The 25724-nt window shown below is 43.1% G+C and overlaps 1 long non-coding RNA gene across 1 annotated transcript in view; it reads right to left on the reverse strand.

Annotated features, from left to right (window-relative positions):
* Window positions 1-1154: 1154 nt before the first annotated feature.
* The window catches only part of LOC128331603 (uncharacterized), a 35111-nt gene continuing 10541 nt past the window's right edge, over window positions 1155-25724 (reverse strand). Inside the window, exons 2-3 of the long non-coding RNA XR_008310365.1 lie at window positions 7062-7164; window positions 1155-2175 (exon numbers count right to left, since the gene is read on the reverse strand). This is a non-coding gene — a long non-coding RNA (uncharacterized LOC128331603). The remainder of the gene's footprint in view (window positions 2176-7061; window positions 7165-25724) is intronic.

A 25724-nucleotide genomic window follows, 5' to 3' on the forward strand; every position in this document is an offset into this window, starting at 1 on the left:
CTGAAACAAGCCTTCTATCCCTGGGGGTCTCTCCAGGATGCCTCGCATGCTTGCGCAGGGCATCCTGGAATGTCTGGGGGCGGGGCGGCCCCCAGCTCTGTGACGGAGCCAGCAGTCATGTGGGCGGCCGAACTGGCTGCCCAGGGCTACAGCCTTGATTGTCTGGAGACTCGCCTCTGTATGTTCACACAGCACCAGTTATAGAATCTTAAAGGTGAAAGGGGCCCAATTGATGTAAAAATGATTATAGATGCCTATTTTTTAATTTTAAAAATGGCAAGTAAAACACTGAGTGACATTGAGTGTGTCTTCCATAATGCCGCCTATCTACATGATCCTTAAAAAAAAAAAAAAAATGACCCGGAATGAAATAAAACCACTTGATTTTCTCTCTCTCATGTCATTTATTTGAAATTTAAAACAGGATTAATTGCCTAAATGTACTTGAGTGGCTGGCCCAACTTACTTCTGTTTTCCCATTCCACTACCTATTTCAAATAAGACGTGCTGTAGCAATCATTTGTGGTCTTATTACTGTTGGCAAGTTGGGATTTTTCTAATATAATTCCATTCACATTTGGTAGTGAACCATTCTACTTTTACGTATGTGAATATTCTTCACAAATGGAATATTGCCTATACACCATCTATTTGTGGAAATGTCCTTTATTCCAAGATATCTACAAAGATGTTTATGGTGAGTGTATGTTTTTAAGTATACTGTGATTAAACACTTATAGGATCTGATTTATATTTTTTAAATCTCTGTGGGAAAGCATTGTTTTAGTTTGCCAGCACCAGGGATCTAATGAAGCCAGACCAAATTCATAGAACACTATTTGCCAAAGAAAGAGAAATCAGGCCCCTGTCCATCCTTAACTAATAACCACACAAGAGTTATTTTCTCAGTGGGGATAAATGGTTCATTGGTTTCTAACAGTTGGTTCTCTGCCACTGTGGTATTGAATTAAATCAGACCCAGGTCACAAATAATTGAGTTAGACAGTGTTTACTCTCAAAAGTTGTTAATGGACAGTGGACAGGAGAAAACAACTTCTATACTACTCACTAATCCCACAGAGAATAGGTTTGGTGAGAATGGGAAGCAGTACTTTCTCTATATATTTTTCCTGCTGTAGACTTCATAAATTATAACTGACTTATAGGTCAGGTGTTCACAAAATTTTAAAGAAGTGGTAGGAATTTACGCTGAAGTAGACAGGAGAGAACGCCTGCACTCACTACTATGGGATAATAGAGGGCATCAGCAGAAACATCTGCAACAGGACACAGGCCAGATATCAAGGGCAGAGCCTAGGTATGAGCTAAAGGTAGGAAAAAAGGCAAACGAATGGAGCTGAGAGCAGGATTAGGAAATGGGAACTGGAATCTATGGGATGGAGCTAGAGCAATAGCTGGCTCTGTGAGGAACTCCCAGTGAGTTGTTACATCATTGAAAGTCAGGCAGGAACTGCTAGTTTCTAATAGTGGCTGGATACACCACCCTTCCTTAATCTTGAACTGGGTCCTGAGGAATTGTGTGTGTGTGTGCCCTTGACTCCTCTTCATGAGTAGGGCTACAGGAAGAGAAACCTCAGGAAGCCAAACAGCTGTTTTATCACAGTTTCTGAGCTTCAGCCTTTGCCTGTCGTCACCATTGTTCTTGGAAGTGACATAGGAAGCTTGGAACTGAGACGGTGGTTCAGATAAGGGGAAGGGTATCCCACCATATCCCAGTTTCAAGAAATATGGATCAGTCCTGAGAGATTGTTGCCTCTCGGGGAGCCTCATCTGTGCCACTTTCCACAGCAGTATATGCTTCTTTCTCCTCCTCTCTGGAAGGACCATTGAACTGGGGTTCAGACACTGCTGGGCCTGAAAGACAGCCACTCAGAGCTCCAAGTTGAAAGGTTTCCTGCCTGTTATTCCCTTTTTAGATTCCAGTGTGACTCTGTCTACTCAGACAACCTAGTGGTTTCCCATGAACTGGCCTGAACTGAACAAAAACTTCCAGCTTAGACTTTGCCTGGGCAACAGTCAGCTTTGACCCTATCTACTAGATCTGTTGCTTGGACTTCCCAGTCTGCCAGCTTGCTAGATTGCCTGTAGGCCCAGCCTTGTGGCCTACTTCTTTCTTCTCCTTCCATGGCTCCTTCTTCTCACCCTGACAGCAACCTACAACCCAGAAGAAAATGGAATTTACATTCATTTAGAGAAGTTAATTTTGATAATTTCATTCCCAGCAGGAAAAGGCTTTATATGTTTGCAATGACACTGGCTTCAAATGACTTCAGACATGAAGGTCTGGGTTCATGTGTTTGTATTGGTTAACCAGTGTGTGTGAGAGAGAGATCTGCTAGATAGAGCTGCAGGATTTTCAGCAAAGCTTCAGACTCAGTGCTCTTTAGATACTACCAGAACCTCATTAGCAATTTGTGAACAAAATGCAGAGCAAAGCAGAGTTCAGATATACCTCTTCCTTCCATCAACTGCAGACTTCTTTATCAAACACTGCTACAGTATAACTTCTGTTCATCACAATTGGGCTTGCATGGGATAGAGCTTAAATTTTATTGGGCCATATGTTAGTTGGAAGGTGCTAGGTGTACAGCTCAGAAACAGTATACCAAAACCACCAGTTGTTCATTGTGCTAAGCTGACCTCTGTTGATCAACAGCAGCTACCTTGTGTCATAGAAATGCTAGGTCTAGACATAATGACAATTGATAATAGCAGTGATGATTAAGTACATTTCAAAGGCTCAAAACCAGATATATTATTTCAGTAAGATTACTAGAGAAGCTATCCCTTGGTCATTTTTCTCCCCAAACAGAGCTTTCTGTTCTTAAAAAAAATCAGAACTTATTTCCTCTGTTTTGTGGGTCTGAATCAAAGCCCAAGGAAATCAATGCCATCAATGGATTTAGGAACTAGCTTTCTTTCTTTCTCTTTCTTTCTTTCTTTCTCTCTCTCTCTCTCCCCCCCACCCCCACTTTTTTTCTTTTCTTAGTTGTATATTGATGCCACCCAACAATAATTCTGGTTTCAAAACATGTATTTGTGGTTTATATTAAAAGAAAATGATGTAAAGAAAATCCTCAACCCCTCCTCCACTTTTCAAAGTCATTTAACCTCTAATAACCTATGTAAAAGTCAGGAAAAACAGCAGCGTCACAAGAGTCAATGGCTTGAACTAGTTATAGAGTGAATAACAGAATGTAAAACAAATGGCTGTTGGCAACGAACAGAGAAAGTCATTTTCTCTTATTTCAAGTGGAAAAAGAGGAGAAACACAGTGGAAACAAAACAAGAACTGCTGGGCACAGCAGGACCTGAGGCAGTGTCTCTCTGTCACCTTCTCTCGAGATCTTTTGGCTATTCCGCTGAGACCTAGCAACCATTCTGAGTCAGCCAGTTCTTAACAGTGCGATGATGGGGAAAAAATTAAACAAGCCTCAACTTCAGAACTGGCTGAACAGGGGGAAAAATGACTGAGGGGGCAACTGCCATGGGAGCAGCAGGGGGTTAGCCTCTCTTGGCTCCTCTCTTCAGCATCATGCATTCACCTGCGCTCTTTAGTAATATAATTGTCTCCAGCTCCACTAATACAATGAGGGAGACAGACACAAGGCTGCTATCATAACATGTAGTGATGATCCCACAGCCAAAGGAAAGCTGAAACCTTGCCCCCGGCGCCCCGCCAATATGTGAAGAGCCCCCAACAGCTTTGCTAGGCATCCTGCTGTTTGCACCTTCAGCTGCACACGCCTAGCGACTACTGATCCGGAGTTGCTGAAACCGGTGGCGCTGGTTCTTCAGCATTTCTGCAATTCCAAATGCAACCCCTATTCCTGATGCATTGTCATCTAGTCCTGGGCATGTATATTTGGAGGTAAACCGCCCTGAACCATTTTGGAAGGGCGGTATATACATCAAATAAATAAATAATAAATAAGTAATAATGGTGCAGCGGGGAAATGGCTTGATTATCAAGCCAGAAGTTGCTGGTTCAAATCCCCGCAAGTATGTTTCCCAGACTATGGGAAACACCTGTATCAGGCAGCAGCAATACAGGGAGATGCTGAAAGGAAAGGCAGCATCTCAGACTGCACGGGAGGAGGAAATGGGGAACCCCTCCTGTATTCTACCAAAGACAACCACAGGGCTCTGTGGTCGCCAGGAGTCGAAACCGAATCGATGGCACAACTTTACTTTTTACTAGGGCATTAAATCAGAACAATAATCACATCTGATTCAATATAGTCCCAACTAGCAGCAGTTTGCATTGTATCTTTTTGATGCAAAATCACACATTATTCGACTATATCTAACTCCACCCAGTGATTGGATGGCTGCTAACATGCTTTTCTTCACTGTTGATGATGTCACAAAACTTGCTTCTTGTCAAATCTACTGATGTGCCATATCTGGAAAATGCTGAGGGAGGGGAGAGAGAACAGGGATGTGACTGACATTGCTGCTTCAATGCTTCAAGCAGTATTCTCTCTAATTTTTTACATCTGTGTGTGGAATAAATTTTGTTCTGAGTGGCAGTATCATGACAGTATGTGCGCATGGGCATTCAGAATGGGGCGCTCCTGATTCAACCTGAGTGGGATCTAAAATTAACTGAGTGAACATTAAAAAAACATGTGAGCGCACGCACATGCGCACGCCTTAGAGGGAGCACTGGCTTCAAGCATGCAGCTGCTCACAGCATACTGCAATTGATTCATCTCTCTTCCAATCACTCCTGCTTGTGGGGAGGGTTGTGTATTACAAAGTGTCTGAGCCAAAATCCCACCCTTCTGTGAGTGACTTGTTAGAGGCACATATTGGGAAGCAGTGTGCACTGTAACAGGGATTCCCAGATGTGGGGATGCAATGTGGCAATCCTCATCAGCTGTGATGGTCTTTGGCTGGGGATTATGGGAGCTATAGTCACCAACATTTAGGAATTCCTCTCATGGGGAACACTGCTGAGAAGATACTGCTTCAAAAAGGAGGCTGCAACTGACATTGTTGACCTCATCTGAATGTATGTTTTCAAAGCAAAAGTATGAAGGGGGGTGGTGGTTCAGAGGTGTTCATACCCCTAGACTTTGGGGCTGAAGTCCAGGGCCTCCACAGCCCCCAGGGGCCCCCAAATCCCCTTTAGTCTGTCCTGGGTAGTGTGGTCACCCAGTGGGGTATGATGATGCTTAATTTGTAGGGGAGGGGGGGCCTCCAAAGGCCTTTAGGTCCAGGCTCCAAAATTACCTAGGTGCACCTCTGGGGGTTGGTGACTGCTTCTCTGACACCCTGGCACTTCTGAATGAAATTGGGGTGGTACCGAGTTCTAAGAAGAATTCACCATAAACCTTAAGAGTCTACTATGCCTGGAAGTTTTGTCCAATTTTGACTTACAATAATGTATTTCTATGATCTCTCATTATTTCTTATGGGCCATTGTTGTAAACCTCCTAGAGACTTCGGAAGTGGGTGGGCGGTATACAGATATGTTAAATAAATAAATAAATAAACATAAAAATAAAAATCCTTTGGGACAATACACTGATCTAGTGATAATACATGGAATGATTTGATCCAGGCAAACACAGTTATGGAATGCACAATTTAATCATTACTAGCACTGGATCAGAACTGGATTGGTTTCAATAGTTTCATCCAAGTACAGCCCTAATAAATACTGCAAAGAAGTAGGTATGATTAGGTTCTATACATCAAAGATAGAGGGCACAATCCAATCAAAATTAAGCAAATCCCACCAATTTCATTTGGATATTTAAGTTCATGGTCACAGTTCTGCCACTGAAATCAATAAAACTTAAAATGGCTTAACGTTGGCTGGATCATGCCCATAATATTGTGATTACATGTTTTGCCAGAAGTAATACACTAAACTCAGTGATTAATGTAGATGAAATGTTTTCTCTGAGACTCTGAAACATTCTTCCATCACTCCATAGCTGGCTTTTCCTGCCCACTTTCACCGCTGCCTGATAGACTCAAGGCTCTAGAGGCATGCATTGTTATAAATGAAGAGGGCTAACCATAATTACATATATGCTGAATGTTAAACTACCCACTATGTGTTGCTTTGACTTGTTTGCTCTATGGCAAGCTCATCCTTGCTTACCCATTATTGTGAGAGATTAAAGTTCTCTTTCCAGCCTCATGAGTCATTAGCTCCTACCTAGCATCCCTAGATATATTATGTTTCAGTGGAAACAGATATAACGTGACATCTCCAATCTAATAAAATAAGAATAGGTGCAACTCTCTCTGAGTATCAGTGAAAGAGGTGTAAACTTGTACAATTACTGTTAGCCTGGCCACATATAACCAGGGCCAGCTCTAAGACAGATAGTGATCTGTGAGTTAGTTTAATAGCATTGCCAAATTGTGTAGTTTGTGCAAGCTCAGCTCAGCACTCCCTTTAGGGAGGAACTCTGGTCACACAGCCCTAAGGCTGGCCCTGTATGTAGCTATGTGAACAGTGAAGCTACTCTTCAGCTAAGACTTGGTAATGTAGTGGTTCTACCCTCGGGGAACATATTCCACATTGACTTGGCAGCCATGGAATGCCAGCACATGACAAATTATCCTGGGGCATGTCTAAGACATAGACCTTGGCTAGGCCTGTTGCATCATACATACTGACAGTGCACCCTAGAAATCACTCAGTACTTTTTTGCAGCTGTACACTGCAGGGAAAGGCTGGTCATAGTGAGCAAGTTCTCTTTCAGGGAAGTTTGTCAGCCATTGCTAAGCTTCTCATTGGGAATTCCATAGTTTCCTGCACACACCTTGAACGCCATTAGTGTAGCAGATGTATTGCTTAAGGGCAAGTCTTATGTGAGCCCACCCTTAGTCAGACTGAAAACCTACAAAGAGGTCTGAGCTTTTATATAGCTATACTTTCAGACCCACTACTCTGAATTCGAAAACACTGTACCAGAAAGACATGACAATAGAAAACTAACACCTTGAGACCACAAACCTAAATACTGAAAAATTTCACCTTCCTGATTATAACTAGCGGCATATTATAATCTTACTATATAACCCAGAGGCTAGAGGCTTCCATAAGTAATCTCTCCACTTCAACACCTCACAAAGCAGTCGCAGATCAAGTTCTCCCGAAGGCTGTTAAAGATATTTCTGAAAAGGAAACAAGCAAATTGCATTTTGGACCATCTCTGAGAGTATATCTTCAGGTTTCATAATGTCAAAGCTGAGGGGAAATGTTTTAAAGATAGGCTATTTTTGAGGAGGTATAAGCCAAGGCTTAAACACTGCTCCATTGATCCCAGCTTGATTCTTCTGTTTTGGAACATTGATTTTTACATTTCCCGGACCCATATGATCAGGTATCCAAGACTGTGGTTTGCTCGCTTGAATTGTACACGGCTCTTCTTTGTGGAACAGGCAACTGTGGTTGCTGACTAAGCTATTCATTGTTTTTCATCTGCTGTTGTCAAGGAAAGTTCAGTTCCATAGTTTGGTCTAAAACTGCCGTGGATCGCAATAAGAGAAAAGGAGAGGTCCTTTGTTAAATATCCTGCTTGAATGCACACTGAACAGACACACAGCAGCTCTTTCACCAAGTCATGATAAAAACAGAGTGAAATCCAGGAGGATGTCAAGCTTTCCTATGTTATGTATAGGGAGAGGTGCTTTTAATTACAAATGGAAAAAGTAGGAGGAGCTGCCCTTTGTAGATCCTCTCTGCCAAGTGTACTGCAACCATGAGCAATTTAGGATTCCCGCAATATTGTCTTGGTATTTCTCATCCTTGAACTGGAAGACAACCTCACCCCTTGTCCCCGTGGTTTGAAACCATTGCCTCATTGCAGCTTCACTGACAATGCAAGCCTATTGAGAGCTCTTCAGGAGCTAAGCCAAATTTGAGTGTGGTGATGTCACCGATGCCCAGAAAAAGAATGTGACGACAGTTCAGAAAATGGAACGCTGACAGATGTTACTCTCCATGTGCAAATAGATGTTAAAGCACAACCCATCTCAGATTGTTCTTAGTTCTTACAAAGCAGGGGCATGGCGGGGGGGGGGTGAGGGTTTAAAGTGCAGCATAGGTGGGCATGAGGAAGTAGAAGATAAGTTTCCCCCTCGACACACTCCTCTCCCCAATCACTTCTACCCAATAGTTTCATAGAGCCTCCCATGGGGGCTCCATGATCAGAATTAACCTATGCTGGGGGGAAATCAGCTGGGAAGAAGCTACTTTGGGGGAGAAAAGTGCAGCCAGGGCCAAGCTCTTTGCTCCTACAAAAAGCTGCAGTTTAAATCTCTTCCTCCCCATATCTCCAACGTATAGGGAAGTGGTAACCAGATTCTTTCTGATTCACAAGTCTGCTAATGTCACACCTAATTTTGCACTTTGAATAGGATATATCGGAGGTTACTGTCGTAAGAAATGGGCCCCATCCTTCAGGTATTCCACTCATGCTGGCTTCAGGGCCAGCATTGGATGTCAGCATAACCAAGCACCTGCTGAGGTCCACACACTGGCAAGAAGCCCATTGCTGAGAGCTCCCTGGTTCTACTGCTCCTTCTCCTCCACCACCACCTCACTAAAGTGGCCTTTTTGATCTCCCATCCTGTGGACCAGAGGAGTGGAGCATGAGAGCAGCAACAACAATGTCAGTGAGGAAGATGGGGGCCCAATGAAGCATGGGGCCCCACACTGAAAACATCTTGCCTGAAGCCCCCCCAAACCTGGCTGGCTCACTTCTCTTCAGTGGGCCTTGAACTACGTGGAGAAGATATGTGTTATAGCATAAGATACCTGATCTCAGTAAGGGCTTGAACATAAGACTGGGCTCCTATTTCAAATTAATGAGTTAAATGCAATTCATCACCAACTTGCAGATTCTGATACAGATAAGAATGGACACTCTGTGCATAAATATGAGTTGGTGTAAAAATCACACCTTTTAAATGCTCATTAAACAATTCATTGTGGGGACTCTCGTGTGACTAGAGTGTATTAAAGGCTAGCCAGTCCACATTACATATTTAGAAAATCAGATCCTTTTATCTGATAGAAAAGAATGTAGAGAAAAGTTCAGAGATGCAAGTAGATGCATCACATCGTCAGTATCATCAAGTCATGCTTGGATCCATTTTTATTTTCTCCTCAGAAGCCATCACACGTACCACACATCCAGAATGTGGATCCAAGCATTCTGTATGTTTGAGTATGTGTAAATAGCTGGAGGGGTACTAAGCTCAGTGCTAAAAATTCTGGATTCTTACTCAAAGATTTTTAATGAAAAAGAATAATTTGGGTCTAAGTGACATTTTTGCTTTCATGAATCTTTTTTAAAGTTTGAAAAAGTAAATTTTTCAGACTGAATGCCAAAGTATATGTTATGTTAATAAAATATAATAACTTTTTTGGACCTGATACATTGCTTATCTATTATTTGGGATTGCAGCATGGGGGATTTCATCTTCGGGTCCCAATTTGAATCATTCCCCTTTACAGCTGCTATTTACTTGAGAAGATAAACTCTTAGTGGCTCCTGTGGGAGCTTTCCTCCCAAGCCAAACAGCAGCAACAAGAAGAGACCAATCCAGATCAGGAGCATAATAGCAGGGAAGGGGTGAAATCCTTCTCAGCACACACCATGGTCTGAATTAGGGGTTCAGGCCGGTTCAGTTTGAGTCTGAACCAGACTCGAACGGAACCGGGCATGTTCAGTTTTGCCCCCCTGAACATACCCCCCGACTCGGCTCGAATTCAACCAGGGTCACACAGATGGCCACTGTGCATGCGCACTGGCCTCCCAAATGGCCACTGCCAGCACAAAGAGGCCCAGAACGGACTGAAAACTGCCCGTAAATCACCTGAATCAACTCAAGCTGGCCAAGTTTAATGTCAAACTGGCTCAAGCTTGTAACTCATCCCTAGTCTGAATCTGGATCCTCCATGACTACCATTTAGATAATGATAATCAGGTGCCTCAGAGTCAACTGTTATTAATGTAATGTATAGCTTGACCCTGAGAGAGAGACAAAGCTGTGCAGCAAGTAAACTGTTCAACTTGGACTGCACACACTTGCTTATTTATAAGTGTGCTGATAATTTTATATCCTGCCTCACCCAAACTGCTCAAGGCACCTCACAATCTTAGCATAAAACATGAATAGTAAACCCACACAAAAACCAGGCCCTAAAAAACATCAATAGCCTCAGAACAGCTCAGTCATTAAGCTCACTTGGTCAACTGGAGCAAGTCATTATCTCTTAGCCTAACCCAGCGGGTTGCTGTGGGAATAAAATGGGATAATGTCTTAAAGTTGTATTGGTGGTTATTTAAATTTGTTTTATACTATTTAAGGTTTTAATTGTTGTTGGGCTTTAATTGTAAAGCACCCAGAGATTTTATATAGGGCGGTATATAAATACGGCAAACAAACAAACTCCTCTCTGAGCTCCTTGAAGGAAGCTGGGACAGAAACTTGATGAAATGAAATAAATAAGAAAGCTATTGAATAGACTCTGGCCAAGCAAGATTCAAAGGAGAAAAACAAGTGGTGACAGCTTAAACAATAAATAATAGACAAACACATGGAAGTAGAATGTATATCATGAACAGATCAACTAAATCTCCTAACCAAAAGAACCTCAAAAAGCTTGAAGCTAATAGATATTAAAGCTGTGATTCTGAAATCAATGCTATGGCTTCTTGAGAATAAGCCATTCACATTTAAGTAGTTATACATATGTGGATTAAAATGACATATTGAAAGTGAGGGTATTTTGATTTCAAAAGCCATTCAGATTTTTAAAAACAAGAAGCTGAATTTCTGAAAAATGCATAGCACTGTAGATGGCACCACAGAGTGGGCAAACTCAGGGATCCCCATCTTTAAAGGAAATCAGACTCAACAGCTTATGTGCAACCCACATCCCACTGAATTCACTGGAAGTTAACAAATGCCACACATTTAGCAGTTTGTTTTGGTCGAAGCATGATAAAATGTCCTCACTAAATCCTTCAACATGCCTTTGAAGAGCTGTAGCTGTGGGACAGTAGGCAATTGAGATGTTTTTCAAAAGACTCAAGTGCTATTTAAGGACATGTGCCAGCATATAATTGTTCTACTTTTATCCTTGAATATCATCTGTCAAAATCAAATTGAATTGGGCCTTTTCCCCCATGTAATGCTTTAAATCAAAATGGGAGAAGGGAAATATGGATTTATCAAAAGATAACTGCAGTACTCACACACTGATAGCTATTTTCACTTGATAACCTGAATTTGTCGTCGTCGTCATCATCATCATATTCATTCATTCATTCATTCAATTTCTATACTGCCCTTCCAAAAATGGCTCAGGGTGGTTTACACAGAGAATGAATGAATGAATGAATGAGAAAGATAGATCCCTGTCCCCAAAGGGCTCACAATCTAAAAAGAAACAAAAGATAGACACCAGCAACAGTCACTGGAGGCCCTGTGCTGGGGGTGGATAGGGCTAGTTACTCTCCCCCTGCTAAATAAAGAGAATCACCATGTTAAAATGTGCCTCTTTGCCAAGTTAGCAGGTGATTGGATACCATGAATTAGTGCATCTTGGATTATTGTATCTTACCACTTCAGCCAATTTCCCAGCAACTGGAGTCAAGATAGGGAGTGACAAGCCTATTTTCTGTGAGTGCAATTTTACTGGACAGCATGAACCCACTCTGCACTAGTGATCTGCAAACAGGTTTGACATCAAACATGTTCGACACTGAAATGGTTCAGTTTGACTGTTCAGGGACGAACTAAACCAGCCCCTGTTCAGTCTGACCCCAGACCGAACCCTGCCCCCCGGCTGTTCAGGGGGTTCGCCACGGTTGTTGTTTTTTAAATTTAATTTATTTTTTTAGAACCTACCCCCTCTGGGGGACTTGCTCTAGGTGGCAGGGGGGCAGTTCATGGAGGTTCCCCCTCCCCCCCGCCGGCCTCCTTGCCTCCCAAATTGGCCCGTTTGGCCAGTTCTTCAGCCCACTCGGCCTTTCCCCTCTGGCGCAGCAGCCATTTTGGAGGCCTCCACACCTGTGCACTCAGTCTCTGTGTGGCCTGGCATGATCAAGAGCTTTTGTTACTGAAGAAAATGCAGCAGTATGAATAGACATTCCCACAGCATCAATGGGAACTCCACTGCCACTCATCAGCCATGATGCTGCTTACCTTCCATGTCCCACATTAGACATTCACAGTAGGTACCAATCAGTACATAGTGATGTATGTTGTGGAGGGGCGGGAAGCACTCTGCTGCTGTGTACCAATGACAGCAAAAACGGAAGCTGAGAGGGAGGGACTACTTTTTTTGCTGCCAGTGTCTCACAGCAGCAGAGTTGCTGCTGACAGATATCATTTTTATTTCCTACAGTTCACACTCAGATTGATGCTATGTGGCAGTGTTTCAGGTGAGAGAGCTTCTGGGGTAAAAATAGCAACTGCCACTGCCAAGAAGAGTGCCACCACTACCGTAGACCCCCTTTTCGCCCTCCACACCCTCCACATGGTTGAAATGATCCACTCCCAACTTCACATCTGTGAATCGGCGGGGCGGGGGGGGCGGCATTCTATCATGACTGGAGAAAGGGGGTGGGAGTTCCCAAAACAGCTGAAATCTTTTAAATACATAATTTATACAATACTGCCTGGTGCATTTTAAGCATGAGATGCTCTTCTTCAGAGGTAACTCTAATAATTAGCCTTAATCAAAGTAGCTTCTGCATACTTGTTTCAGAACGAGTAAGCAGATGATACTTTGATTAATAAATCAATTATTTGATTTGATCAACTTTGATTAATTATTTGTTAAGAATGTATCAGCACCTTTGGGATCCCTTTCTTCAGTCTTGACTTGTTGGTGCTGCTACATCATTTCCCTCCCCCTTCCTTCTTTCTGGGCCATTCCATCACCAAGTTGGGGACTATTTCACTTCTGCCTTAGGTAATGCCTCAAGATACCTGTCATTTTGCCTACATCCCATACAGCCACATCATCCAGACATGTTCATTCAGATGGTTTCTAGCATCTCATGACTATTACTCCAGGATACATTGTTACCAATCTCCTCTCACCTCCCTCTGGGTTTCTCATCACTGTTGTGTGTGTACATATGCATGCATGTGTGTGTGCATGCACATATGCATCAGCAGGATCTTAAGCTGCTGTTTTGCTGCAATAAACATTTTTTACATTCTGGTCTTATGGTTTCAGGGACCTACTGGCTAATGTCCATGAGAAGAGGTATACATTCCACCACCATGTCCACAGCTGTTTGAAACTTTTAAGAGGGGTTTTATATCTTGTTATTTTATATAGCATATGAGATATACTGATCTCCCCCCCCCCCAACATAAGCACTCACACGGCTCTTCAAAAAGAAAAAGAAAAATAGTGTAAGGCTACCCACTCCCTTTCTAACTACCTCCACCATTTCAAGAACATGCAATTATCTTTTTTTAAAAATGTAAGTAGATACTAAGATTCCCACAGTTGCAAGGGTAGCTACTCTGAAGCAAAGCTCTTGTGGCACTAAGGTAATTAAGGTAAAGTAATTCCTGTTGCTCCTCAGAAGCAATCTTGTGCATAATGCCTTTTTAAAAAAAATAGCCGAAAAGGATGAAGATACTGCTCAACAACTGATTTTTGAGGCTGCATCTGTTTGTAGGAACAAAAAAAGGTCTGTCCGCCAGCAAATCCACAGTCAGATTTCTAGGTACTACAATTCATATCCAAGATAGATGTTTCTCACACTATAAATGAACTATATTCACAAGTTTAAAAATAAAATTGTAGCTGAGGGACAAAAACCATAATTGGCATCATGTACTTTAAAAACCTTAGGCTGCACTCCTATCAATACTTACTTGGGAGTAAGTAAATAAAAACCATACTGTTTCAGGACTGTCTACAACATTAAATGAGTAATGATCAGTTTGCACCATGAACCACTCAAGATGCTCATTAAAATTATAAGTCTTTCCAGTGGATAAAAGGGCAGTTTTTGATATTTGCTGCTCCCTCCCAAGGTTGTTAGAAGAGCAAGAATTATTAGGCTTGGTAGTAGGTGAAGCTTTGGCAAGGACAGCACTACAATGGGGCAAGATGTGGCAGCTGCCTCAAGTGTCAGACTTTGGATCCCATCCAAGGTGGAGATAGACAGCTCTGACCCACAAGGCCCAATCCATGTTGGAGAGAAATTACTTATCCTTTAGAAGTAATCAAACAGAGAGCCCACTTTAACTGAGAAACAAGAGTTTGATATTTATTACTGACTAAACATAGGCTAAGAAAACAATAAACAGGCTAACAGTCCCTTATGCAAAGAGAGGGAGAACCTCTCAGTTTCAATTTAAGTCAGCAGTGAGGAGGACACAACCAAACACAGTGACTCCACCCCTAAGCCAGTACACAGACACATTCAAATATCTACAAGCATGTCTTAGATCAAGATTAGAGTCAATGTTTATAGTGAATCCCAACATTCCCCTTCTCATTGTCTTGTTCTTTATATCATGAGTCTCAGTGCCTCTCGCAAATTCCGAAATTGTCCTCTGGCTAGAGGCTTTGTAAGAATGTCTGCCACCATCTCCTCTGTGGCACAGAATTTTAGCTGGATCAAATTTTTGTCTTGTAAGTCTCTCACAAAGTGGTACTTGGTGTCAATATGTTCACTCCTTTGTGCAGTTTTGTCACTTTGTGAGAGGAGCATGCAGCTCTGCTTATCCTCACACATGTTAATTGGTGTTGGTTCAGTTATCTAAAAGTCTAGTAGGAGTCTATGCAACCATACAACCACTTGGCAAGCGTGTGCCGCTGATACATATTATATTACTGTTCTTGTTCTTGTTACTACTACTACTACTACATTTGTATCCTGCTCTTCCTCCAAGGAGCCCAGAGTGGTGTACATGGTTATGTTTATCCTCACAACAACACTGTGGGGTAGGATAGGCTGACAGATATGTGACTGGCCCAGAGTCACCCAGTGAGGCTATTCCCATGATCACTGGAAAGCAGGCTAAGGGAGCTTAGCCCGCTTTCCACGGATTGTAGGAACCACCGGGCTCACAAGCAAGCCTGGTGCTCCCAAAGCAGCTAGCCTACCCAATCCCCCCTCCCCTTAGATGAGATTAACAAAGTGAGTTCATGAATTCATGAATGTCCGAATGCTTGAAACTGTTGTTTCACGGCAGAAGTTACTTGTGGCTTCCCTCGCCAAACTCCAATTGGAACCTATAGTGAGTTTCACCACCCCATCCTGAGGTTTTGTGGTGGCAGCAGCATTACACCCAAATATGGACGCTGCCATAACCGTGGTTTTTGTGCAGTTTCTGGAACCGTAATAGAGAGGGCAGTCCAAACCCACCCAGGATCACACTCACTCCATGACTCCAGCACTTCTTACTGGCCACCTCTCCAAGCACTCGACCCACCCCTGTCTCTAATCTAATAAAGCAGTTACCTGGCAAAAGGCACATCCCATCCCAAGCTTGCAGGCCTGTCAAACAGGAAAAACACATGGGGGCATATCCTCTTCCCACTTTGTCCCTTGTTTCCCCCTCTTGGCAGTCAGAAGAGAAAGGGGATGGAATCACAAGACAGGCACTATGCACTTAGCTCTCTGAAAATGAAGAGATAATAGGATGGCAACATTTCACAGGGCAGCAATACCCGAGGTCAGGTTTAAAGGGCAGCCCCAACCAAGAATTCTTGAATGCCTGAGGTCTATTCATTAGAAGGGCTGGGCAGCAGGATCAGCATTGCCTCTAGGGAAAGGAGAGATTCTTCACATGTGATGAGGATGGATGCTCCTCCAGAGTGGACTGCTCTCTCATGCAAGTGGAAGGCCATGGGGAACCCCTCCCCCTTCACAACTCATGAGAAGTACCATCCAGGGGGACAGGAGTGTAGGGCAGAATCCCTAATAATGTGTGATGACAGCCTTTCTCCAACATACTGCTCTCTCACAAGAGTGTCAAGCCATGGAGACATGAATGTAGGGTGGACAGCAGATGCCGCCCAGCCTGGTTTCTCAACACAAGAAAGCCATGCGGATGGGTACCCTCGCAACACCTCTCCCTGGCTTGGCAACTGCCTTGAAGATGCACTCAAAGCAGGCCCTCTACCAGCCGGTCCACCCATTTGAGCATGTCCATCATTATTTTTGCCCAGAACATCGACCCCACTCTACTCAGGTCACAGACGACCAGGGCTCCTCTCTCCTGTGATTCCCCATGGTAGCAGATCTGGATACGCTGCAACTCTGGTCCGAAACTTGGAAATTCAAATGAGAGTTAAGATCTGTCCCCAATCCCGGTGTTTCCCCAATCTGCCCACTCGGCAATGCCTGGACCCTTGGAGTGTCAAAATCTACTATGGATGCATTAAAGGCTTCCCTGGAGAGGAGAGGGTAGCTATGCAAATATTCTATCATTAACCAGAGAGAATGGGGGCCCCACACAAACAGGGTCCCCCTTTTTGGATGGCTTGACTCATAAGCACGCAGTCTGGTGAAAGACCAAAGGCTGGCAACCCTAAAGTCCTCTCCAGTAGACTGGCCCTCTCATGAGAGGGCTAATCCCTAGGCAGCAAGACACCATGGGTGCAGGAGTGTGGTTTGGTCTCCATGGACTGGTTTGCCAGGCTGAGCCATCACAAGAGCATCTTTGGTCACAGTGGGCCAGACCCCAGGATAGTGGTTAGAATGCTGGACTAGGACCACGGAGACCCCAGTTCAAATCCCCATTCAGCCATGATACTTGCTGGGTGACTCTGGGCCAGTCACTTCTCTCTCAGCCTAACCTACTTCACAGGGTTGTTGTGAGGAGAAACCTAAGTATGCAGTACACTGCTCTGGGCTCCTTGGAGGAAAAGCGGGATATAAAATGTAATAATAATATTAATCATCATCATCATCATCATCATCATCATCATCATCATCATCATCCCCCAGTGAGGCACTACCTTGGCATGGTTGTGGGGCTTGTGTGCTCTGAGGAAGGTGAGAGCTATGCCAGAGGTCCAACCATACTGGAGAGGTCTCACCAGAGGAGCCAGACAAAGAGTGCCTCTCCCATCAACAATATGGTGAGACGTAACTTTAATAAATCTATACCAGATCGGTCGTCGCCCGGGTCAACAAGGACTGCGCCAGGTGCTATAGTCCCTGGACATCTGGTGGCAAGTGGGCAACAGGACTCAGGATCTTCAGTTGAGCAACCAGGGCTGAAGACAGCAAAGTTACTGGAAGAACTGAAAAAAATATACAAAAAATGCTAACAAGGAAATAATGATCTGCTATTACAAGTCTAGTCCAACTAGAAGAGGTTTTTTAAAAAGAATGTACCAAATTTGGAAAGAGAAGCATCCAGATACAGAAATAACAGAACAAAGGCTAGCAGACCAGAGAAGATTCATAATAAGAAATAAAGTATTCACAGGAGTTGAGCTGGAAGAACTGCAAAGAGCAACACAGGCTCAAGATATGGAAGAAGAATTACCATCAACTGAAGAAGTTGCTCAGGCGCAGGTGGAGGACGTGTTGGAAATCGAGGATGCCACTGTTGCTGAACTGTTTCAAAATCAAAACCAGGCAACCTCCCCTTTGCCTTCACCTCAAAAACCCAAATGCCATTTAACAGAAAAGCAACAAGAACTAAAGCAAAAAATAACTGAGCACATGAACCAAACAACCACCAGGGTTCGACTTCCAGCTCTAAAAACAGTTGCCAAAAAACAACTCGCTCAGGCATTAAAAGATGTCAATGCTGCACTTGCAGAAATAATAACCAATAATTTGCAAGAAACAAACCAACTAATGTACAGTGCAGCAACAACAACAACAACACAAGAGCTCGGATATAAGATCAGTGGACCTGTCAAAAAAGAAAGTAGTACATCACCTAAATGGAAGATTCGATTAGAAAATAAAATCTCCAGGCTTAGATCAGATGCTAGTAAATTGAAAGATATGAAAGACAAGAAGCTGAAGAATGAAAACACCAAACAGTATCTGATCCAAAAATACCACCTTGATTCAAGGAAAATTAAAGAAGTCCTGGAAATAATAAAGCAGCAAATAACAGCAGTGTCAAAGAAGATTAGCAGATATGAAGCCAGTGTTACACAACACAGGCAGAATCTCCAGTTCCAGTCGAATCAGAGATGATTCTACCAAAGTATAGAAGGAGAAACTGCAAGAAACGTAGAAACACCAAATAAAGAAGAAACAGTGCAATTCTGGGGGAAATTATGGGACAATCCAATAGATTATAATAAAAAAGCAGGCTGGATGAAAGAGGTCAAAAAATGTAACCAACAAATGCAAGATCTAATAATAACACCAGAATTAATAAGTGAAAGAGCAAAGAAAATTAAAAATTTGACTGCTCCAGGCGACGATGAACTGCATGGCTTTTGGCTTAAACACCTAACAAGCCTTCATAAACAACTATCAAAACAGTTCAATCACATTTTGCAAGGCGGTGATGTTGAACAATGGCTAACAACTGGGAAAACTCATCTCATCATGAAAGACCCAGCAAAAGGTGCAGTTCCAAATAATTATAGACCGATAACCTGCCTGCCAACCATGTTCAAATTATTAACTGGAATAATAGCAGATGAAGTGATGCAACACTTATTAACTAACAAACAGCTTCCAGTTGAACAGAAAGGAAATTGCCTGAACACCAGAGGCACAAAAGACCAGCTTCTGATTGACAAAATGATTTTAGAAAATTGCAAGAGAAGAAAAACCAATCTAAGTGTGGCATGGATTGACTACAAGAAAGCCTTTGATTCATTGCCTCACACATGGATACTAAAATGTTTAGAAACAACTGGTGTCAGCAAAAACATTCAGATATTTATTTTAAAAGCCATGAGCATGTGGAGTACACAGTTAACAATCAATGGCGAGACACTTGGACAGGTTAACATTAGAAGAGGCATTTTCCAAGGGGACTCACTATCCCCTCTGTTGTTTGTAATCGCCATGACCCCACTTTCACAAATACTAAACAAAACAGGCCTCGGATACCAAACATCTAAAACATCCAGTAAAATCAACCATCTGCTGTACATGGACGATCTGAAGTTGTATGGAAAGTCCCAGTCAGAAATCGAATCACTGCTAAACACTGTCCGTATATTCAGTAGCGATATAGCAATGGAGTTTGGACTAGACAAGTGTGCTGCATTAATAATGAGCAGAGGAAAAATAACATAAACAGAAGGAATAGAACTGCCCAATGGAAGCAAGATCAAGAACCTGGAAGAGAAAGAACTTTACAAATACTTGGGCATTCTCCAGGCTGATAACATTGCACACACTGAAGTTAAAAGAAAAATTGGAAGTGAATACATCAGGAGAGTTAGAAAAATCCTCAAGTCCGAACTCAATGGCGGGAACACCATACAAGCCATAAACACCTGGGCCATACCTGTTATCAGATACACTGCAGGAATAATAGACTGGACCCAGGCAGAGCTAGAGACTCTGGATCGTAAGACCAGGAAAATCATGACCATCAATCATGCTCTGCACCCCTGCAGTGATGTCGATAGGCTATACCTCCTTCGCAGCTCAGGTGGAAGAGGAATGCTACAAGTCCATGAAACAGTAGAGGAGAAAAGAGGCCTTGAAGAATATATAAAGGACAGTGAAGAAGATGCACTTAAAATGGGCAATAACGAGAAACTATTCAACACCAATGAAACAAAGCAGGCCTACAAGAAAGAACAAGTCAAGAACCAAGCAGAAAAATGGAGAAATAAGCCCCTGCATGGTCAATATTTGCACAATATAAGTGGAAAATCAGACATCACCAAGACCTGGCAATGGCTTAAGAATGGCAACTTGAAGAAAGAAACAGAGGGTTTAATACTGGCTGCGCAAGAACAGGCACTAAGAACAAATGCAATAAGAGCAAAAGTAGAAAAGTCAACAACAAACAGCAAGTGCCGCCTTTGTAAAGAAGCAGATGAAACAGTGGACCACCTAATCAGCTGTCGTAAAAAGATCGCACAGACTGACTACAAACAAAGGCATGACAAGGTAGCAGGGATGATACACTGGAACATCTGCAAAAAATATAAGCTACCTGTAGCCAAAAATTGGTGGGACCATAAAATTGAAAAAGTGGTAGAAAATGAAGATGTAAAAATATTATGGGACTTCCGACTACAAACAGACAAACATCTGCCACACAATACACCAGATATCAATATACACCAATACACAATACACCAATACACAATACACCAGTCGAGAAGAAAGAAAATCAAGTTAAAATAATCGACATAGCAATACCAGGGGATAGCAGAATAGAAGAAAAAGAAATAGAAAAAAATCACCAAATACAAAGATCTACAAATGGAAATTGAAAGGCTGTGGCAGAAAAAGACCAAAATAATCCCAGTGGTGATTGGCGCCCTGGGTGCAGTTCCAAAAGACCTTGAAGAGCACCTCAACACCATAGGGGCCACAGAAATCACCATCAGCCAATTACAAAAAGCAGCTTTACTGGGAACAGCCTATATTCTGCGACGATATCTATAACAGCAGCAACAACATTGACAATAAAATTCTGGCATCCCAGGTCCTTGGGAAGGACTTGATGTCTGGATAAAACAAACCAGTCAATAACACCTGTCTGACTGTGTAAACAAAAAATAATATCACCCCCTTCTAGGAAGTCATCATGTTCTCTTCCCTTTCCTGAGTAACAGGGAAGTGACCCTCAAGATCCACCCCCTCCAGAAATTGTGCTTGTGCGAAACAGTTTTGTTGTGGGGCTCTTACAAGGGCGGCAGTACAACTGCTGTCAGATGAAGGGCTTGCAAGGGATTTAAAGGGATTTAAATGCCCTGCCTCTGCCAAGAGTGGGTGGTCCTTCTCAAAAGGCAATATTGTGCTCAGCATGCTCCCTTGAAGATTGTGGCCAATGGCTGCTGCCCTGCAGATGTTCTGACTCCTTGCCCACAGTCTGGTGACATAAGCACTACAGAACTTGCTGGGATGCAGGCTCAGCGGACCAGGAAGAGGTATGGGCTCCCCTGCCATGAAAACTGAGGTTGCCGGGCTGTGGTTGGATGAACATCTGTGATGTGATTCACAGTTAGAAAAATTAACCACGGTGTGGCCAACAAGTCTGCTGATCACATAGCTTGACTGACATTACAGTCATACAGTCCTTGTGTCACAGCATGGTAATTCAGAAGGCGTTCTTTTCCTCTGCTTATTCAGAACTGCTCAGTCCCAAATTCAACAGCACTTCATCTTCACTGAAGCTTGGCTTCTTTCCCAGTCATCTAAGTTGAGTGCATGGTGGTGCAGAGATGTCAGACTAGCCGGATGAAGTCACATATGAATTGGCATCTCTTCCATTATTAGAACAGAGGGTTTCTCTGGGTTCTCCTTTCTCTTGATCACAAAGTCTTCCTTGTAACCACAGAGAGATGCCTTCATATTAACTTTTGTTGGGATGATCATGATCTGTGGAGCTGATGGCGTCTGACTCATACTGTAGCTCTCACTATGTACCAAGATACAGTCTGAACTTCCTATGCAAAAGCCTTTGCTTTTAAGTTTTTAATATAGAAGTTCAAATCTGAGCACACACTACCAGAGTGTTTCTGTGTCTGAGACATGTTCAGTACGATTCCTGATCATGAAGCAAACCTGCTTTTCATCTTACAGTCTCTGTTGCCCAACACCTACTGCTTTCTCCCTGGTGAAGTGCCCACAAGAATGCCCAAGAACTGCAAGAAGTCTGAATCCCATTTCAGTTGTTAAATTTTAAATTTTGCTTTTTGAAGCCCACTTCCATGAGCCATGGGGAAATTCCGGTATAGCTTGGCTAGATTGGTTTATTATTTGGAATTTTCTAAAATCATCTTTTAAAGAAATATTATGTTTATTATTATTATTAATATTATGTTTATTTACAGGTGTGCAACTAAGCAGGTATTATGAAACAAACATGCAGCAAGCAGTGCCAATCCCTTAGTAACATCAGCACCCTAAAATATCCAAAATCACTTCTGCCACCCGGAAAGCTCTTGGCAACCTTTTAGCCATTTCCAAAAATAACCCTTTTCTATTTTTAGGACTCCTGGCACACATACCACACAAATGCATTATGAGTCATTTTGTTTGGTATAAAGACTGCAGGATAGAAACAACAGCTTCAGTTATGGTTACCACACACGGTGGCAAACAGCCACCAATTTGGGTCTACTTCTTTGCTAACATCTGCCTGTAATAAATGTATACGGCACAAGTGAAGCACAAGTGAAGGTGAATACTTGCTATAGCTACAGTGTTGGTTTGATATATTCATTTGATTTAAAGAACTCCACTTAGATTCATGGATAAGCCATTGCAAGTTTCCAAAAGACTGAAGTGCAGGCAGTGGCCTTCATAAGGAGATATAAAGCCACTCTTTATAGGTAATAGCCTGATTAAGAGATTATAATCCCCATGTAGAAGAAGGTTTCTGCATGTGAATCAGGCTTACTGGATGTGCAGAAGGAATCTCTATTTCACTGTGATTGCCTTGTTTTAATAGCCGTATCCTGCACTTTTATTATTTTGGAGCCTGGTTTTACTCCGTTAGTTTTTAAAATGAATTTTGTTGTAAGCCACCATGGATTCATTTATGAAGGATGGTGACATATAAGTCTTAAAAATCAATCAATCAATCTCTTGAGCCCTAAATATGAGTGATCTGTGGTGCAGAACTACTGGGGGTGCCTGCATACATCCTCTGAAACCTCCATGTGGAGTTTGCTATGAAGCAGAAAAGCTATTGCTGGGCAAGTGTGAGGAGAGTCCCACTGATCCCTTCTCCCAGTTTCTGCTCTTCCTAACAATTCATTATTGCTATCACAGGCCCATGAGTACAGCTGCATGTATGCAACTCTGAAATGTTCATGATTTTCTGGACTGAGGCCAATGTATTTTTACCAAATAGGGTTGCTTTTTCTCTTCTAAAATTTCCCTCTAAAAATGTCATGCAAGCCCTAGTACAGTAATCAAACTATAAAAAGAGAAATCACCAGTCTTTCTCCAACCTCCTGTTTTGTGTAAGAAAATAGTTGCTGGCAATACCGACAATACCGTTGTGAGGAAAATCTGTTACAGTTCAGGCTATATTTAGCAACTTTCTTTAGAAGCCGGTTCCTATGTATAAATAACATAATCATCCCAACTGAAAAGCAATAGAAAATAGAAACAAGAAAATGAGGCTATACTCATGATTGACAGAGCGGGTGGGCGGGGATGGAGACAGGTTTCACCTACCCCCCCCCCAGATGATTAAAAATTGCTGGTGGGCATGTGAACCCTGCTCCCACACGATCCATGCTGCTACATGCAGCATGGATCTCTGGTATCCCACAATCCAGCCTTCGGGTATCCCACAATGCACTGTGCATTGGGGGATTCCCTATGAGACAGGCGCTCTAGGCACCCATCTCTGTGTGAACTCAGGCTGCAAGCAGCCCAAGCTTGTTCATGATCCCAGCAGCTGGGTTAAAGGCACAATTTCACCCTTAACCATGGCTAATGGCTGAGCTTCGAAGTTGGGTTTGGGTGGGTGGGAGCACCAGGATTCTCCGGGATCCTGGCACTCCACATGAGCAGCCTAGCCCAGACACGGCTGCCCTAGCCTGAGCTAGACTGCTCGTGAGTAGGGATGTGCAAGGAACCTGTTCGGACACCCTTTATGGACTTCCAAAGTGGTTCAAAAGTCTGGTAGTTCTGCCAGTTTGAAGGTGGGGGGATAACTTTAAGGATTAGGGAGGGTGCTCTTACACCCCACCATGTTCCCCCCGCCAGGGATGTCATTAAAATTGGTCCCGTGGGGCAGAAGCGTACCTCTTTGCCACCCCGGTACCTCATGGACTGGAAGTGGCTGGAAGTGCCCACTGCACATGCACCTTATGCCCCCGCCCGTGACCCAGCAGTCACTGGTTCCGTGCACATCCCTACTCGTGAGAACAGCCTTACTCTCTCTCTCTTTTTAAAACCCAGATTCAACTGAATCTAGTCATCCTGACGTCATCATGGAGGTTGACTTACAAATATGGCGAAAACGTTTAGAGCAAGGCAGTTGTGATGACTTTGGGCTTAATGCTGAATGAGGGTGTCTTGGTAGGAGGGAAGATGAGAACACAGTTGCCTATGACAGGATTTCTCACCATGGAAAATATGGAGAAAACATGTTCCACTATGGACTGCCCGATGGGGCTCAGTCCTGTCTGTGCTTTCCCTCTCTTATCATTGCTAGTTTAGAGTTGCCTCTAAATTTAAGCTAAAATGAAATTTTAAGAAGATATAGTACAGCAGGAGGACCTTTGGGTAAAATCCTGAGAGAAGCCAAGGTTGCTTAAAAAAACAACTAGTGATAATTCTCAGGGAGAGGGAAGATGCTACCTGCCCCTAGATTTCACCTAAAGTAAAATTCAAATCAGATTTGGAGGCTCTTCCTCAGGCAAGAAAACTTAAGGAATTTCAAGGGAACCTAAAGGAATGTTCTGTTGTTATAACAAATTGTGATTCACTTGCCTTCCCACCGACAAACACCAGCTGTTAAGCCAACAACTTTATCAGGTTTTCTGTCATCAAAAGACGACCATATTATGCAGATCCTGCCCTGTTCTACGTGGTCTGAGGCTCTGCATTTTGCTGCTGCTCATGGCAGCTTGCTGTACAGCAGCAGGTACCTTTAGGCCCTGAGGAGGTTCGGCCCCATATAGTCGCTACCTGCAGCAGGAAGAGTATAAGAAGCTTCAGTATAAAGCTCTCTTTGTTGCTGGCGTAGTTACTTGTGGCTCTGTGTCTACCTGGCTTCTTCAACCTCTGGCATGTTCCTGACTTCTGGTTACCATCTCACTCCTAATTCCTGACTGTCTGCTTGACTTAACCTCTGGTGTGCTCCTGACCTCTCACCACCAGCTCATCCTGATTCCTGACTGTCTGCTTGGCTCTCCTGGTTCTGTCTTTGAGCCATGATCTGCCTAGCAACTGCTGCGTATGGCTCAGCCCTTACACCTCAACCAATGCTGTCTGCATATAGCTCTCTTTCAGTGCAGCAGTGCTGAACTATCTTAGGTCATCTTTAAGTGTTCTTTTATCACCATGGTTGCAGCAGTTCCCACAGTTGCTCCCACACCCATCAGGGATCATTTACGATTTCCACCTATGAGCTCTGTTAGCCCTTTGATGCCTACCTTGCTATGGCAGTACAAAAATAGCTCAATAACCTTTGGAGTGTTATTTCTATGCTGGTTTTTCTTTTCTTTTCGATAATGTGGAATTTTGCGGATTACAATCTGAATTTTCAGGCCATTGATTGGATAATAGATTTAAGATTTGGAAATTAAGTGGAAGGAAGAAGGGAAAAGCTTGGGTGGGGCACTGACTGTGCTGTTTTTGCCTCTGCCCCACCTTTCCTCCAGTTGTGTTTGATCTCCTCTGGGCTGCTGCTGCTGTTGCTGGGGCTCTGCTGCTATATAGGGCAGGCTGGCCCAAGGGCACGAGCATCTTGGTGTGAGCCGAAGCCATGGGGTGAGCTGCCAGGGGCCCAGAAGACCTTCCTTTCTGCTATCAAGAAGCCAGCAAGAGTTTGAACAAAAGACTGCATAAGTCTGGATTTGGTTTTTTATCAAGCCAAGG

This window comes from Hemicordylus capensis, chromosome 6, assembly GCF_027244095.1.
Source record: "Hemicordylus capensis ecotype Gifberg chromosome 6, rHemCap1.1.pri, whole genome shotgun sequence".
NCBI lineage: Eukaryota > Metazoa > Chordata > Lepidosauria > Squamata > Cordylidae > Hemicordylus > Hemicordylus capensis.